We start from the raw sequence: 18,889 nt of genomic DNA on the forward strand, positions 1-18,889 counted from the left end.
CGCGATCCCATGTGACAATATTGTCTGCACCAGTGGGGGAAAGGCAGTAGCAGACAATCAACAACAAGAACTTGGTCGTGAAGGTCAGGTTAGACTTCTAGATGGATCCTTTAAGCTCACGTACCCGGTCAGCAGCCTCTGCATCAACGGACAAGTACTGGGCAATCCACCTCTTGGTGGTCTCTCTCAATTCTGGCTCACGCATGAACCGTTCATCTTTAATAAGTTTCCACCGGAAGTTGAACTCGATGGTGAGAGGAGTACGAGTGGCATCAACATCCGCATCGTATAGATGTCGGCGGATGGCTGGCAAGGATATGTCTACCTGCTTGCCGCGGATTCAGATTTGATCTACCGGGGCATGATTGGTGGGGGTTGCCCACCTGTCTATCTGGGATCGGAGAGTCGCCATGTAAAAGGTGTAGAACTCTCTGACCAACTCTCATTGTATCGGCCCATATCACGAGCCATTCATTCTAGCTGGTGCCTAGTGAAGAGGGTATGGATTGTCGGCATGGTGGGGAGACTCCCCGTAAGGAACCACCTTTCCAATGTAAGGGTATGGGTCATAACCTTCTTATCATTCAGTAGCTTGATGTACGTGTACACCTGAAACTTCCCCTCAACACACCACAAGTTGGGCGGGGCGGCAACCAGGGTGGGGACTCTAGTCAGTGGTGCTGGAGTGGAATCAGCACTTTCAGCCTTATCAACGAGGAGGACTGGGATGCAGTGGCAGGAGCAGAAGCCTCCTCAGACACGGAGACTTCTTTTGAACTCGATACTTCCTTAGAAATGGAAGCATCCATGGAGTGTGCAGCAGACCCAGAAGGCGTGCCGGTGAGTATGCGCTCCTTTTCAAACTAGGAGGCAGTGACTACAAAGGGTGCCACATTTATGGGGGTTGATCTAGTGGTGTGTGCAGCCCGTGCAGGAGTGACAGTGCCTAAGGGCACGAATTCGGGATCACGCTCATCATCGGAGCCAATGACCAATTGGGCAGATGGGGCGACGGACTTTGAACGCCCACGTGAGTATACTCGATCTTGATTTGGTGCAATGAGTGTTAGTACCCACATATAACAACAATTGGTACCATTAGAACCAAACAAGACATCCATAGAAGAAAACGACAACGTAAAACCAAAACTGAAAAGGCAGTGCTGCAGTTGTAGTACTACACATCAGACCCACTGACGGTCCGTCAGAAGCGTGACGGACCATCATGGGGGTCCCTCATGAAACACTTAGAAAAAGTTTGAGAATTTCAGGAAGAAAGTCTCTGACAACCGTGATGGTTGTTATGGACGGACTGTCGTAGGCATGACGATCCATCGCAGAGGTCCATCGAGGGACACTTTAGAGAAACATTGAGACTCTTAGAAAAAGAATCTCTGACAACCATGACTGTTGTGTAGGATGGACTGTTGCAGGTATGACGTCCCGTCATAAGTGTCCGTAGGGGAACACTTAGAAAATATTTTGAGACCCTAAAAATATGGTCTCTGACAACCACGACGGTTGTGCAGGACGGACCATTGAGGGTATGACGGTCCGTCATAAGTTTCTGTAAAACTGGGGGGAAATAAAAATTGGGGATTGGTTTGACGAACCCCACGACGGTGAGAGAATCGAGAACGCATAATTCATCCCTTAAATTTGCTAATATGAACTAAACTTATCAACCCACAATTTTTAACCAAATTACCCATCATTCTAGCATTCCTATGGCAATAATTTCTCGAGTTGTAGCATGCAATTTTGGAGAACTATAAGCCTAGGTTAGAAACACATATCAGAAATAGACACCCCCCATTTGATTTAGTTGACACAACAACCCCATTCTTTTTACAATAATAATGGTCTAAAGGCACTTAGGATTGTCGGAGTGAGGTCTTAGCATGCAATAGGGGTAAATTTCAAACACCTGCACATTCAGAAACATGTATTTTAGCATGGAAAAAAAGAACAAAATGTAGATGACTGATAGAGCAGAAGCACATACTTGATAATGAAGTCTATGAAGGAGAAATGCCGCACCACAAAGCGATGAGTAGCGCACTAAACCAAGACTCTGACCAGCAAAAAATACTTTGGGAGTTGAGAGAAGAAGGGTTTTAGGGAATGTGGGTAAAGGAAGGGAATCAGAAGATTAGAGAAAAGAAGAGTATTAAAGGAGATAAAGAGGGAGAAAATTTAGGAAATGGGGGAAAGAAACAGTTTGAATGAAGTGGTGGGAAGTTAAAATGTTTTAAACTTTTAATATTCGCCGGTCAGGTCGTGATTACTGTTTGACGTGAAGAGGCCCCATTGACGGTCCATCACAAGCTCGACGGTCCATCGTGGGAGTCTGTAATGTGTGCCCTAACTTAGAAAATTTTGAAAAACATACCTGAGCACGACAGATATTTGCGAAGGTCCATCGCAAGCGTGATGTTACAACGAGGGGTTCGTCAAAGGGTGTTGCAGACCAATTTTGTGTAGATTTAATGGTGATGTGCTACCTACAATTTAACACCAATTAAGCTATACTTTTTGTATTTTCTGGACTTTTTTTGGACACAGACCCTAAACTATGCTCTAGCTAAAACTTCTACCAAAAAGAAAACAAATATTTAGACGGGACGTTTAAGAAAATAAAAGAAAAGAAACATGCAACTATAACTAGAAAATCATGAAAAACCTATAGTTGTCTTGAGGATACATAGTGGGTTGCCTCCCAACAAGCGCTTGATTTAACATCAAGGCACAACGTAGGACACTTGATTACTCAGACCTTATCAAGATGGTTTGCCTCAATAACTTCATTCACCGTTTCAGCGTGCCCTGCTAGAAAGACCAAAATGTAGATTTTCCGAAGTTGTAGGTGCCACCAACGAGGCCAGCTACAAATTGTAGGGCGAAACACGGGCTGTACATGGGTCTGCGGTTGTCCACCAGGAACCCACTTCCCAAGTATCCCAAAAATTCATCTAAGGGACGATTTACGGCTAAACTTACAAACCGTAGTTAAGACCACGGGCCGTGGTCAAGGTATGTGATTTTGACCCTAAAAATTCTTCTCTGAAAACAATCGTAGACTGACCAAGACGGATCGTAGGTAAGTGGACGGTCCGTTGGTCAGGCTCTTCATTGGCCCCAACAACTTTTAAGTTAGAGGTCATTTAAGCTTTCCCCCTATGTGTTGGGCAACTGAACTATGTCGTTTAACCCCTAAAATACATTTTTTGTTAGTTTAAGCCTATTAATGTCACACCCGGATTATGGAATCCGGATGAGAACGGCATCGTTAACTTCTCACAGGTCGCAGACAAGACTCTTCTTAGCTTTCAGCACAATCATACAATTAAATTTGCGGATATTTAAAACTTTTAGAACACAATGAAGTATACATAGACTTCAGATAATTACTATATAGAGTGGTATTCTAATAAGCTCAAATTAAAAAACTATCTAAAATTGATTGAATAATTCAAATGAAAGAATCAATATATCGTAATAGTTTGCCAAATGTCCTTAAAATGAATCTTTGAATAAAATGTCAGAAATGGAATGCTAGGGTTAACATCCATTAGCTATGTCTAATGTAATAAGCTATATTAATAAATGTAGCATCCTCGAACTCAAGAGGACCTACCAAAGTCTAAAGATCGCAAATCCAATCGCTTCAATGAGTGCAATCTTCTCTCTGACCTTCGCCTATAAAAATAGTAACAGTATAGGGTGAGTTAACACTTGTACTAAGTATGGGTGTGCACGTAAGGACTATGAATGATCAAGGAAAGCCCTTCCTATAACAACATGCCTTTTATGGAAAGTGAAGTCATTAGACTTTCTCAACTCGTTATTTCTGAATCATGGTATGAATTTGAAATATTTTAATGCATTCAAAGCACACAACTCATTTTATATATGAACATAAGACCTTAGAATCACGAACATAATTTTAGAACAACTCAAACGAAGAATTACAAAGTTGCTCCCTCTAAGCCAAGAGTGATGTCTTCTAGATATAGTTTATTTATCAGTCTTTTCTTCTTTTTGTTGTCTTGTTCAAAGTTTTCTGTTGACCCTACATTTTACTTATAAGTGCAATGATTCATTATAGTCCCATACCTACAACTAATCAAGTAAGTAATCCAAGAGATTAAGGAAATGATTTAACTACAATTGAACATAAGATCTTTATAAGCCAATCTTTATTTGCTATGCCTATTATTTGATCATTTGAATAATATAAGAAATCATTATAATCCAATATTTATTGGATATACCATATCTTGTTAAAACTGCATTCTTTTCAAACACTGATGATTTGAGTGCTTATGCCTTTACTCGCTTAGTTCACTTTTAACTTACATTTGTTCTTTTTTTTTTTCTTATTTTCTTCAAGACATCTTTAGCATTAACATCATGTAAAATGACATGAAATTCAGTGTCTTCCCCACACCGAAAAGACGTGGTTCACCGATTAAAATGAACCTATATCATGTGAGTTAACATGAAATCTAGTGTCTGCCCCACACCAAAAAGGGGTGGTTCACTGGCTAAAGTGAAACCAAGTCCAGTGTCTTCCCCATACTTATAAAAAGGTGGTTCACAGCTAAAGTGAAATCGAGTTCTTTCTTGAGAATTTAGCCGACATTGATCATGTGAGCTAAACATGAAATCCAGTGTCTGTCCCACACCGAAAAAGGGTGGTATCACCACCCAAAGTGAAACCGCATACTACCTAGATCTCTTAGGTGGAATCTACTAGCTAATTCCTATGCTTGCAACATAGTTCGAAAACAAGGAGATTTTCGGAGACTCTTATCTACCTTGGTGGAGCCTCATCTCATGAGGCTTACATGTGCTTGCACAAGCTCATTACTAGTCTATTGGTGCTTTGCTCAAATTATTTTTCTTTATAACTTTAATAGTTGACTCAAACATTATGGAAGCTTGCTTCTAGTTATGAGGTTTACTTAACTCTGTGGATGACTTGTCTTCCCTTTCTTTACTTGATGAAATGTGAAATTTAACCTTACATTATCATCATGGTGTTAATGAGAGTTGTCTCACGATTACTGAAACTCTCTTATGTGAGTATCTTTAACATAATTATCTAGGTGTAAGTGAGACTTCTCACTTCCTTTAACATGCCATTGTGGTCACTTTCATAACTCTTAAGCTTTTAATTATGTTATTACTCATCTTATATTGTTCAATGTCATTTGGTAGATTTATATCATTCTTTATGAATGTTATAAACTCTGTTCAATGTACTTACTATATTCATAGTTCATTTTGATAGGGTATGTTGGGACTTGTCCCAATGATAGATATCCCCTTGGTTTGGAACTCACTGAGTTACATTGGTCATGCTTAAATATGTGTAACTTAGTCATTATCCAATTCTATATCATATTTTGTAAATAGCATAGTAAGCCAATTCTATTTTACATTTTGGACATAACATTGTAAACCATTCTATTGGCATTAGCTAAACTTTCACTAGACAATTGTCATTTTATCCACACTAGCCAAGTCAATCAACTTCATGAATATACTATAGTGATTATCACTATCTTAAGAAAGTTGACATTTACAGTAAACTAAGATTCATAACCGATTTATAACAAACTTCATATTCTCGAACATAATTAGGCATTACAACATTCTTTATCTCATGTAACTAATACACAAATCATACAAATCAAATCTATAGGCCTCATTAGACATTAACAAATCAAGAAACTTACACATAATGATCAGCTAGCACTACATACCAACAACATGTTAAATATTACCTCCACATACTACTAGGATCGAAAACAAGGATAACTAAGGAAATGAACGTTAAACAATGTCATTGGGAAAAACCCTAGTTTCCATATTGTTGAATTCATAAAACATTTAGAAAATCCTCTTGGGGAAAGGAACCCAAGAGAGAAAAACCATACCTTATGTAGAATTGAATCTATGAAGATCACCTTGCACGAAAACCTTGAGAAATACCTTGAAATCGCCTAAGAGAACTTTTGTCTTTCTACGTTTTGTTTACTGCCTTTGAGTCGCGTTTCTAAGTGAATAATCTCTAAATATAGGTCTTAGAAACTTATATGGAATAATTCAAATTTATACTAATCAACTTAATGAATATATCAATTTGCTAATTATTAAAACGCCCCTCCTAAATTGACTAAAAATAGGAGAACATTTGACTTTGCCAAATCTTGTAATTTTCAAAGGGTTTTGGCTAAGAGCATGATTTTTAATTAATTAAATAAGTTTCTAATTTAACTAATTAAGTGTCTTAGGTAATTACTAAAGTACCCTAAGTAATTAAGACTATAATCAACCCCATTGGACCGTCCTAGGTTAGGTACTAGGGTGTTTCTTGAGTTAGTTACTAGGCTAATGTAACCCGGTTAGGTCTTAGATTGTCGGGTGCACTTGTTAGTTAATTTTTGTTGACCCTAGGTTAGTTAGATTGTTAGGTAAGTTATTTATAGCCTAAATTTGGTTAGGAAGCTATATACCACATGGCTTTATCCGTGCGCGCGCCTTCCCCCCAACCGCCCTAACCGAATTTGTTTGGGCTTGTCCCTTGGTCAGTTAGCACATATGTTTCTGCTAATTTATTATTGTCCCAAGGATCCTCACTATATCCTTTGTCAATTCTTACTTACATGATTATTTTAAATGGTCATGTGTTATAGTATCTAGGCTTGACAATTGGATGCCTAGTACATTATGTGTTAAGTTGAGAATCAATAAATGTTCATTGAAGGTACAATTTTTATACAAACTCGTATTATGTTTTAAATACTTATGTATACATAGAAATTGGCTAACACCCTTAAGCCAATATTCTATAATATGCCCAATATTTCTCAATATTGGGCATTGGGATGCCTATGTACCTCCATTACCTATTCTTAAAACTTAATAGACTCTTCATTAGACGAGTAAATTTTCTAGAAAATGTTACAATTAACTTAATTAGAGCTTACCCTAAGGTACCCTCTCCAAGAATACAACATGTTTTCCTCAATTCGAGCCCAAAAATTAAATAACTTCTATGTGCAATTCATCACCAACTACATGGGATTTAACTCGTGGGGTTCCTTTCACTCATCAGATCCCTATATTTCAGTGAAATTCTTGATTCCCTTCATATTAACTAGACCTAGAGTTTTTTGGACTCTAGAGAATTGATGTGCTTTAGTTGTTAGAATACCCCTAATAAGATTTTCATGTTGTTGAAACACTCTTTCTTAGTTCTTGCATGATATTCAGAACTGGTTCTGTAGATTCGTCTAGTTCATGAATTGTACTAGCTAGGTCTATTGAAATATATATATACATGTTCGAGGTTTTTAATGTTTCATTATTAGTATTAAAGTTTTACATTTTCAGCTAACATGTAAGAATATTGACCTATTTAGAAATATAATATTTCAGCCACAATGTTGTTTATACACTTACTAGTTAGGAGTATGCTTAGACCGAGTGGAATAGGGTCCAACGTACCAGTATAGTTCTAGAACTACATTCCTCGTAGGTTTATAAGTCCCTTCTGTGGGCCCTATATTTAGTAATTTTCCCAATCATGTATTTATACCCTTGGCTATGGGACGCATACATCAGACTCCACATTTATCTTGTATTGTTTTATGTCGGTTATTAGTAGCTCCCACAATCAGACTTGAATGAATTTGACCAGGTTTTCAGTTTTACTTTAGCATTCAGGATTAACATGTTATATACTTGGTTATTGCAGTCAGTTCAATTCATTCCAATATTTACCTGCATATTTAGATTATATATTTTCTGTATGATTTTTCAGTATTTACGTTATTCATCTTGATCCTATTCTTTATTTCAGTACATTCTAAGTAATGGAGCATACTCTATGCTATATCTATTAATGATATAGGTTCCGGTACTCAGCATTTCGATCACGCCTAGATCGACTCCTTATCTCCAATTCACTAGCTTCCCTGGTTAGTCCCATTGTTTAAGTATGATAGGCATGTTATTTTATATTCCAGTCTTTCTTTGTATTTTCAATTTTTACTAGTGTCAGTTGGAGGGTTTCCTAGCATCTCTAGTTAGTTAGACACTGTTTTATACATTCATAGTTTTAGCTTTAGATTTTGAGTTATAGCATTTTGAACTCTTTTTCAATATATCTTTATTTAGATTTGGATTGGTTATTCCCCATCATTTGGTTTTTCTCATGTTTGAAGATTTTGCTCAATTTTTCTTTTAAGTATGCTTATTATATGACAACTCAGGGTTAGCTTGCGGTAATTGATGATCCTAGATCTTGTGTAGCTTGGGGTAATTTATGATCCTAGATCTTGTGTTTACGTCAAGGGGGTAGCCTCAGAGTGTGACAAACTTGTTGTTAGAGCATTACGATTAAGAGTCCTAGGATGTTTGAAAAGTCACATTAAGTAGAGTTCTTTTCATGGGTGTGATGTGTACCAGATCTAATGAGAGGGAGGTGAAGTGTTATAGGAAACTTAACTTTTTTTCTATTCTTATCGTGTGTGGGTATGATCCTTTTTTCAAATCGTGTTATGTGTTTCAGATTATGCCTCCTTATAGAGCTAACACACGGAATACTAAAAAAACTCCTCCAATTTGAGATCACAAGGTCTCAAACACAGAATTTAGGAATGCCATCTACCTTTTGTCTCAAAGTGTAGTTAACTAAAACATTCAGCATGACCCAATTCCTACTAATATTAATCACGGGTCAACAATAGTCAGGGTTTGACATTTCATTCCCATAAATCCCCCTAGAGTTTCTAGGGTCATGGGTTGCTGAGGACCTATATTATTTTATTAATGAGGTAAAAAAAATACCTTCGGAGTAATGAAAGTAACAGGGAAATATAAGGTGGAGTTGGAATCCTACCATCTTAATGACATCCCTCACATTTGGTTTACTCAACAGAATGAAAACAGGGTTATGGATGGAACTTATGTGACTAGGGAATGCTTTACTTGACTTTTATTTGATAGGTTCTTTCTAAGATAATTGAGAGAGGATAAGGCTCATGCATTGTTTAATTTGATTCAAGGCATAATTTCAATCGAAGAGTACAAAATCAAGTGCACCCAGCTCTCCAGGTAAGATCCACATATGATTGTCAATTCGAGGGTACAAATTGGTAAGTTTCCGTATAGGGTATCCAACCTTATTAACATAGAGTTCAAAAATTCTATCTTGCTATATGAAATGAATATCTATAGGCTCATAACTCATGCTCAATAGGTTGAGGGAGATAAGCTTGGAGAAATAGCTATTGACTACAAAAAAGGCTAGAATAGGCAATTGTTAGTACTCCCAACAGAAATTGGGTTTTGGAATTGCTCAAAAACCTTCGATTGTTAGTGCTCCATACCCTAGGATTACACAAGATCATCAATATCTAAGTCCCCTTAGAGGCTTTCGGGAATCAGGAACTACCTAACTTCTACAAAGTGTGGTAAGAACCATCTAGGCGAGTGTTTTATAGGCAAGAAAGGATGTTTTGGTTATGGTAAGACTGGTCACAAGTTCAGAGATTTCCCTTATTAAAAATATGGACAATAAAGTAACAATAATAGGTCTCAATCCACATCTCTAACAGCACCAGTCGGTCCCCCGACTCAATAGGGTGCTTCATGTAGCATATGTGACGGTCAGCGCCAGAACACGTTGTATGCTACTTAGGCTCACATACATTAGGAAGAACATCAAGGTGTGGTCGCAGTTATTTCATGAGTATTTCACATAGATGATTATGCATTTCTAAATATAGGAGATAGTTTTTTGTTTGTAACTCCATGTATAGAAGTAAAATTCTGTGTCAATCCAAAAACACATTGAGATTCCTTCTTAGTCTCTACTCTAGTTGGAGACCCACTTATAGGTAGACATAAATACAAAAATTGACGTATTATAGTGTTTGACGAAGTTACCTCAAGTGGTCATGTAGAGTTAGAATTGATAGACTTTGATTTTACTCTAGGCATGTATTATTTACATTTCTTTTATGCCTTAGTCGATTTATTAGTTAGGATCGCCCAGTTTAAATTTCAAGACAAACCATTCTTAGAATTGAAGGGTAGTAGCTCTATGCCTATTGGTTGATTCATTTCATACCTGAAGGAAAGAAAGATGATTTACAAAGGGTATATCTATCATATTATTTTGTCTAAGGATTGAAACTATATCAACTCATTCTATTCTTGAGTAAGTTCCATTAGTAAATGAGTTTCCTGAAGTGTTTTTAGAAGATCTTTGTGGAGTTCCTCCCAAAAGAAAAATTGACTTTGAAATTGATCTCGTACCACATAAACCATCTATTTGTACTCCTCCTTACAGAAGAAATCTAGCTGAGATTAAGGAATTGAAAGATTAGTTGAAGGGGTACACCAATTTTATTCGTGAAAAAGAAAGATGGTTCTCTTAGAATGTGCATTGACTACTGTCACTTGAAAAAAGTGACGGTCAAGCATAAGTACCCAATCCCCAGGATTTATAACATGTTCGACCAACATTAGGGTGCTAGTCTTTTTTCGAAGATAGACCTCAGATCTTGTTATCATGAACTAGAGTTAAAGATAGTGATAGAAGAAAACTTTCATGCCTCGGTATGGTAATTATGAATTTGTAGTTATGTCTTTCAGACAAACCAATGATCCTATAACTTTCATTGATTAAATAAATAGGGTATTCAAGCATTATTTGTACTTGTCCGATATAATCCTTACTGAAGATATACTCATTTACACTAGGAATGAGGAAGAACATGCGACTCATTTGAGGGTTGTCCTGCAAAGTCTCAAAGATCTCCAATTATTCCCTAAGTTTGACAAATGTGACTTTTGCTTGAAATATGTTGTTTTCCCTTATGATATAGTGTCTAGCAATGGGATCCAAGTTGATTATCAAAAAATAGAGGCATCGTAACAATATCTCAAACCCACCTGTCCTACATATATAAGAACTTTCTTAGGTTCATCTAATTATTACTGGAGCTTTGTTCAAGGATTTTCATCCGTTGCTTCACCATTAACTAAGATGACTAAAATTAGTGTTTAGATGAGTGTAAGAAAAAGTTTGGTAAGCTGAACACTAAGTTGAATACAACCCACTATTGACAATAATAGATGATTCATATGGTTTTGTAATCTCTTATGATGCATCAAGGGTAAGCTAGGTTTTATGTTGTTGTAGTGAGGTAAGGTAATATCTTATGCATCAAGACAACTTAATTCTAATGAGAATAACTACCCGACTCATAACCTTGAACTTGAAAAAGAAGTATTTTCCCTGAAGATCTTGAGACATTACTTGTATGGTGTTCACATAGATCTGTTAACAGACCATAAAAGGCCTTCAGTATGTGTTCACCAAGAAAGAGTTCAATCTTTTCTAGAGGAGATGTCTTGAATTCCTCAAGAACTATGATGTTAATTTATTGTACCATCCTGGGAAGGCCAATGTAGTATTTGATGATCATGGCAGATTACCTATGAGTAGTGTAACACATGTTGAGTAGAAAGGAAGGAATTGGAAAAACATGTTCACTGACTTCCTATATTAGGAATTTTCCTTGTTAACGTATCAGATGATTGTGAAACATTGAAAAATAGCTCAGAATATTCATTGGTAGTGGAGGTTAAGGGAAAAAAAGACAATGATCTGATATTGCGTCAACTAAAGGGAACAATTCATCAACAAAAACTTGAGGTTTTATCCCAAGTGGGAGAGGGTGTGCTTCAATTAACGTATCAAGACACTTCATCTAATACTAAGTGAAAACGATGTTAGACAGTAACCTAACCCAACTAAGTTTGGGTTGACTCCAAGAGGGAGATTTTTTCCTCCATATTCAATAATGAAATTATGACAACAATCTCTTCCGTTTAGCATAAATTACACCTTTTTATTTTTAGTTTCAAATACCAAATTTTTGTTGTCAATCTAATTTCACACTTTACATGAAACGTTCAAATAGTAAAGTAAAACTTTGGGAATTGACCAACCAATTGTTTAATTTTACTTGAGTAGGTGAATATTGATGCTCATAATAGATTAATTTGTCGTGGGTAGCTAGCACCATATGTAAAGTAACATTCTCTTGAACAATATAATTACTTTTTCTATCTTTAATTCTCTTAAACTTCAACACTAATTGAATTATTCCCATCCCATTATCCCTATAAAATCACCTCTCTCAAGCTTGATACAAGGGATAAATTTCATGTTTCACTCTCGAGCTGAAACACACTACTAAGGATGTTGAATGTGTTGCTTTGGCACTAGACCTCTCTCTCGAGCAAGCACACAACACAGAAATTGACACAATAATCATGCAAGATTACCTTAAAACAAAACAACAACAACTCAAAGCAACTTCAAAATAACCCTATTATTCGCAAATCAACGACACCCACTTAGCAAATTCTACGAGCGACCTCATGGACAAAACCCCAAGAGAGGGGTTTTAGCCACTCATAGAAAAAATAAGACAATCCCTATTTGTCATATTTTCCACAGTTGTGTAATCAAAATTCAAAAGTTTGAAATTACTAAGATGTTATCTATTAAAAAATTTCTACCAAAAGAAAATATTTCTTAGATTTATTTAATACTCAATTGGTATTAGTTTTTTTCTCTCCTCAAACATCTATGTATATTCTTTTTTTAATGCCTTTCTCACTCTAGCTAAAACAAATTTTTAAAAAAATCAGAATTTCACCGTTTAATATCACTCAGCGAAGTATGTCTGGAGTCGCCTAAAGATCAGTAAATCACCAATTGTTTCAACCCGGCTTCCTTTTTTACGTTTTCTTGGTCACGCTAGTGTAACTTTAGGCTGTCCAGATGAAGATCGCTGAGTAACTCCACAATTTAATATTTTTTTTCTTTCTATCTCACTAATAAGCACGTGCTTGAATCTTTTTCTATAGTTTTGGCGACCACATTGTCCTATGTCGAAAAGATTGACGGCCTGACGACTGGTCTTGCCATTCGCCAAAACCATTCCCATTGTAGCTCCTGCCTTATGTAACTGTAGGTGGTATCTTAAAAATTTGGCGCTTTAGCTAATGATTTTGGCAATCACCAGGTCTTCGTTTCTTTATTATTTTAGCATACTTTGCTAAACATGCATTTAAGGACACTAAATCTATTACCATAAAACCCTAAATGAGAGCAAATTGCAGACACATCGACACCCCCAACCTAAAATTTTGCTTGTCCTCGAGCAAAACCCAAGTGCAACCATTAAAAAAGAATGTCTCAAACAGTGCTACACAAGACTCAATCATGACTGCACACAAGAACACTCAACTTACATATTCAAAGATCAATTTTGCAGTCAAAGATTAAAATTGTGACTTATCATTATTAAAGAGTCTCAAACTCACAATATTTGCTTAAAATGCAAGTTCAATCTCAACAAAGGTACTCAAATGCCCTCACACAAAATATGTTTTCATATTCACATACAATGTTTCATCAATTGAAAGTTCCAAAATTAACTGTAATGCTCACACTCATAAGGATAAACAGATTCACAATTTCACCCATAGGTTTGCCCGTATTTTCCACTCAAACTTTGATTAAGCTCACTCAAGATTAAAAAAGTCTTGTTAAGGCTAGTAATGGGGCTAAGTGTAAGGGTTTTGTCATTCAGGATCAATTGTTATTATCTTCATGAAATTTGGTGTGAATAACACTTTCTTTTCTTTGCGTCATCATTCTCAGTACAAGTTACCACATTATTCATCCTACATGAACTTTGAAAACCCATTTCTTTTAAATTTAACAACTTTATTCACAAATCATTTATTCTAATTATGCTTATTTTCTCTTTTTTTTTCGTATGAAGGGGTTCCATTTTCCCAAAATCTTTCTAAAGGGGGAGTTCTTTGCACTTCTTAATTTACCTTATCTTTTGCCACACCCCTAACTTAGGCTTCTGGCCTATGTAAGCAATTCAAACAAACCACAAATGATGCATTTTATGGGTCATGGTTATAAAAAAGTTATAGTAATATAAGGTTTGTTCCAAGAAAAGGTGAAGACTCAAGGGGAATTCAAACAAAGTTTACACACTCAAAAGGTAGAATACAAAAGAGGCATAATGTTGAATTATTTTACACGCTTCAAAGTTTCCTTAGATCATATCAAGATATTAGATCACTTAGGAAACGTTACAAACACGGAAAATCATGGGTGTCAACATGCATGGTTCATATTAATCTCACCACACTAGGCATTGACACCATGACAACAAGACTTCACATTTCTGCTAGTGTGCAATGTTCATTACAAGAGACTCAATTTAATAATTGGCTAGTCACAAGGAGATTCAAAAAGTTCATATATTGTATATGAAACTTCATTTTTGCCTCATCTTAGCCACATATTAACTTTTGTTTGATTATGAGCACAATTCACGTCATCAGCATTGATCGAAACTGGTACTAGCCACATTCACAAGAATGAGTGGTTGCATAAAAAAGAGGAGATTCATTTAGTTCACTAAACAATTTCCATGACCCACCAAAAACATTGAACATTGTCCGCAATGTAGGCAGAGAGTGACAAATACCACAAGTAAAACAAAATAAGAATTATAAGGACAAGTTAACAAGAAATAAAACATTTTTGTGTGTAATAAAGCTAAGAAGAGCACGAGGAATCTTTTCTAAGTGCCTATTTGGCGAGAGTGTGAACTAGTGTCTGAATATTTTGGCGATGCACCTAATGTTCTTCGGATCGTCTTTAGTCCCAGTGATATGTACTCCCATAAAAAGGCATATCGGCAAAAATATAGTGGGTATCCTAAGCACATTGATGACTCGCCAAATGTGTAGATATCATCGAATGTTCCTGTGTCTCAACCCCATTTTTGAGGTCCATAAGGTGGACCAATTTGAGCTCACTGAAAGGGTTTTGCAACACTTCAATAGAACTTTTGTTTCATTCATGGTTCAAAATCAACACTCATTATTTAATAACACTAATACTTGGGTTGCCTCCCAGAAACCTCCTTATCTAACATTGTCACACAACATGGAAATGCTTCCAGACATCTACCTAGTACACCAACTCAATCAATGATATCTCCTGGAATTATCTAAAGTATAACTTCAACCGTTGACCATTCACCTTAATTGAAGGTACTTCTTGACCCTCAACTTTTATGGAACCATTGATGAATACTCTTGTCGCTCTAAATAATCCTATAAATTTAGACTTGATCTTTGTGGGAAGAAGTCTAAGTCATGAGTTTTATAATAACACCAAATATCCCACCTTGAATTCTCTCTTAAGTATTTTTGCATCCTGCCATTTATTCAGCTCTTCCCTCTAAAGAGGTGAACTTTCATATGATTTAAACCTGAACTCTTTCACCTCGTTTAACTGCCCTACTCTTTCTTTTGTGGTTTTAGTCTAGTCCGAATACAAAGATTTTAGTGCCCACATTGCATTGTGTTCTAGCTCGACTGGCACATGACAAGACTTTCCAAACACTAGTTGATACTGAGACATACCGATTTGGATTTTGTATGTGGTTGTGATATGCCCATAGTGTGTCATCAAACGTTTTTGACCAATCAGTCATATTACCATTCACCATCTTATCCAAGATTCTATTTATTTGTAGGTTTGACACTTCAACTTAACACCTTGTTTAGGGATATATAGGGTTTCTATATTGTATTTAACCCTATACTTCAATGAAATTGAGAAGAATTTAATTAAAAAATGGGTTCAACTGTCACCTCATAATAACTCTAGGAGTACTGAATCTCGCAAAGTTGTAGCATTTCAGAAATTGAATCAGGCTACGTTTCCCTTCATTGTTTTGAAGTTCAATAGCTTCAACCCATTTAGAAACATAGTCTACTCCCACCAATATATATTTAAAGGATGTTACAAATGGTTTCATGAAATCGATTCCTCATACATTAAATAGCTCAACTTCTAGAATGGGGGTAAGGGGTAACTCGAATCGTTTAGATACGCCACCTTACTTTGGAATTAAGTGAATTTCTTCAAAAATTCATACGTATCCTTATAGAGGGATGGACAATATTGTCCAATTTGGAGAACTTTAGCGGATGTATGCACACCGCTATGATGACCCTCTACGTGTGAAGCATGACCAACATGGAGAATTTCTACGGCCTTTTCTTACGAAATGCATCGTCGAATGATATGATCTGCATACTCTCGAAACAAGTATGGTTCATCCAAAAAGTAATTTTTAAGGTCGAACATAAACCTCTTTTTCTGGTAGAATATCATCTAATCCGGCATTAATTTGCTCACTAAGTAATTCACAAAATTTGCATCCTAGGGAGTTCTTTTAGGAGTTGTTGCAAACAGTTCCTCACTGGTGAAGGAATCGTCTATGTCAAACTCAGGCTCATCATATAATTTCCTTCTAACCTTAGTCTTCAGCCACATGATTTTTTCAACCTCTTCTATCTTTGACCTCAAAGTCAAATTCTTGCAATAGCAGCACCTGTCGTATCAACGTTGGTTTTGCATTTTTCTTTTCCATTAGGTAACAGAGTGCATCATGATCAGTGTGAAAAATTACTTTAGTTCCTAGAAAGTATTATTGGAATTTCTCAAATTCATATAAAACTGCAAACAACTCTTGTTTACTAATTGTATAGTTACGTTAAGAACTGCTTAGAGTTTTTCTTGCATAGCAACTGGTGTGAAAAAAGTTTGTTTCCTTTTTGGCCCAGAACAACAACTAATGTCGTGCCACATGCATCACGCATTAATTCAAAAGATTCTAACGAATCAGGACTAATAATTATCGGGTTGGATATTAACTTCTCATTCAAGCACAAGAAAGCCACCATACAAGCATCATCAAATTGCACTTTCATCTAATTTTGTAAGAGTTTTATAGAGTGTGTGCAATCTTTGAGAAGCACTTGACGAACCTCTGGTTGAAACCTTCATTTACAAATAAACTACGAACCCCCATTACTGAAATTGGTTGTGCTAATTTCTCAATCACTTCAATCTTTACTTTATCAACCTCCAACCCTTTTTGTGACACCTTGTTGCCAAATATTATCCCATCCATAACAATGAAGTGACATTTTTTGCAATTGAGAAACAAGTTTTTCTCCTCACATATTTGGAGAACTTGTCCTAAGTGGTCTAAAAATGTCTCATAAGTATCACACAAAACCGAGGAGTCATCCAAAAATACCTCCATCCAATCCTCCACTATGTCGACAAAAACAGATAGCATGAAACGTTGGAAGGTTGATGGAGCATTGCATAATCTAAATGTCATCATTTTGAAGGAAAAATTCCCATAAGGACATGTGAAGGTGGTTTTGTATTGGTCTTCTAGGGCAATAGATATTTGGTTGTAACCTCAGTAACCATCCAAAAAAGCAATACCATCCTCTTTGTGAGAGTCGATCAAGCATTTATCTATGAAGGGCATGCAAAAATGATCTTTTTCAGTCTAAGAATTTAACTTTCTCTAATCCATGCATACCCTCCATGCGGTCAGTGGCCTCATAATACAAGCTACCCCTTTTTCATTTGGAACCACTCTGAATACATCCCTTATTTGGAACACATTGCACCGGGCTTACCTATTTGCTATCTTCAATAGGGTAAATCACACTTGCATCTAACCATTTTATTATCTCTTTTTTCACCACTTCTTGCATTGTGGGTTCAAGCTCCGTTGATGTTCAAGACTCGACTTACTCACTATCAAGATTAATATTTTGAGTACAAATATTGGGAGGAATGACCATTATGTCAGCTATGGTCCAACCTATATCATTGATATGCCTTCGTAATACCTGAAGGAGCGATTTCACCTACCATTCAAGCAAGTCAACCACAATTAACACCGGTAGAGCGTTATTTTCCCCTAAGAGAGCATACCAGAGATGGGGGGAAGTGCCTTTAATTCCAAATGTGGGGGTTCTTTTATTGCTGGCTCTGTGGGAGGACTCTCTCTAGTTTTCAAATAAAAGTACAATTCCAATGGAGTTTTCAAATATTCTCCCAACCCTGACAAAGCAGCAACTTTGTCTTCATAGCCTTGAATTTCACATCAATTATAGTTAGCAAGCACGACTTCAAGAGGTTCACTCATGTACATCAAATGGTTCAACCTAGCCGTCGCCTCATCAATAAAATCAACGGTAGAGACCATATGGATATCACTTAGGTGTTTCCTCGACTTACATACATTAAAGGTAACTAAATCTTCGTTCACCCAGAACATCAATTTACCAAATTCAACATCCACCTAGGTTCTAAGAATGGACTTCCAAAAATATTAAGAGTTTCAACATCTATGTCACAATCGAGGATGAAAAAATCATCTAGAAAAATGACTGGATCAACCTTCACCGAAATGTCATATAGTATCCCCATAAGATGTTTGATTGAACGGTCAACTATCAAGAGTCTCATTGTGGTTCCCTTTGGTTCACCCAACCATAGTTGTTTGTATATCAAATAAGGCATCAAGTTGATGCTTGCCCCCTATTTGCATAAAGCATTAGTGAATAGGAGCATACCAATGGTGCAAAGATTGTGAATGCCTTGATATCTTCTCTTTTTTTAATCAACTCCTTAGTCATGAGTGCACTACAACTATGGGAAACTTCAATTGTCAAAAAATAGAAGATCCTTTTCTTTGTGACTAGCTCTTTCATGAACTTTGCATATCCCGGTATTTCTAATAATGCCTCCATATAGGGGAGGTTAATTGATAATGTCTTAAACACCGACAAAAACTTATTAAGCTTCTCATTGTCATTCTTCTTCTTTAAGCGTTGGGAAAATTGATGGGGTATTTTTGGAAAAGGTTGCATAACT

The 18,889-nt window shown here is 36.4% G+C and overlaps 1 pseudogene; it reads left to right on the plus strand.

Annotated features, from left to right (window-relative positions):
- The first annotated feature begins 292 nt into the window (after positions 1-292).
- The window catches only part of LOC104647534 (mitochondrial-processing peptidase subunit alpha-like), a 96,078-nt pseudogene continuing 77,481 nt past the window's right edge, over positions 293-18,889 (plus strand).

This window comes from Solanum lycopersicum, chromosome 5, assembly GCF_036512215.1.
Source record: "Solanum lycopersicum chromosome 5, SLM_r2.1".
Lineage (NCBI taxonomy): Eukaryota > Viridiplantae > Streptophyta > Magnoliopsida > Solanales > Solanaceae > Solanum > Solanum lycopersicum.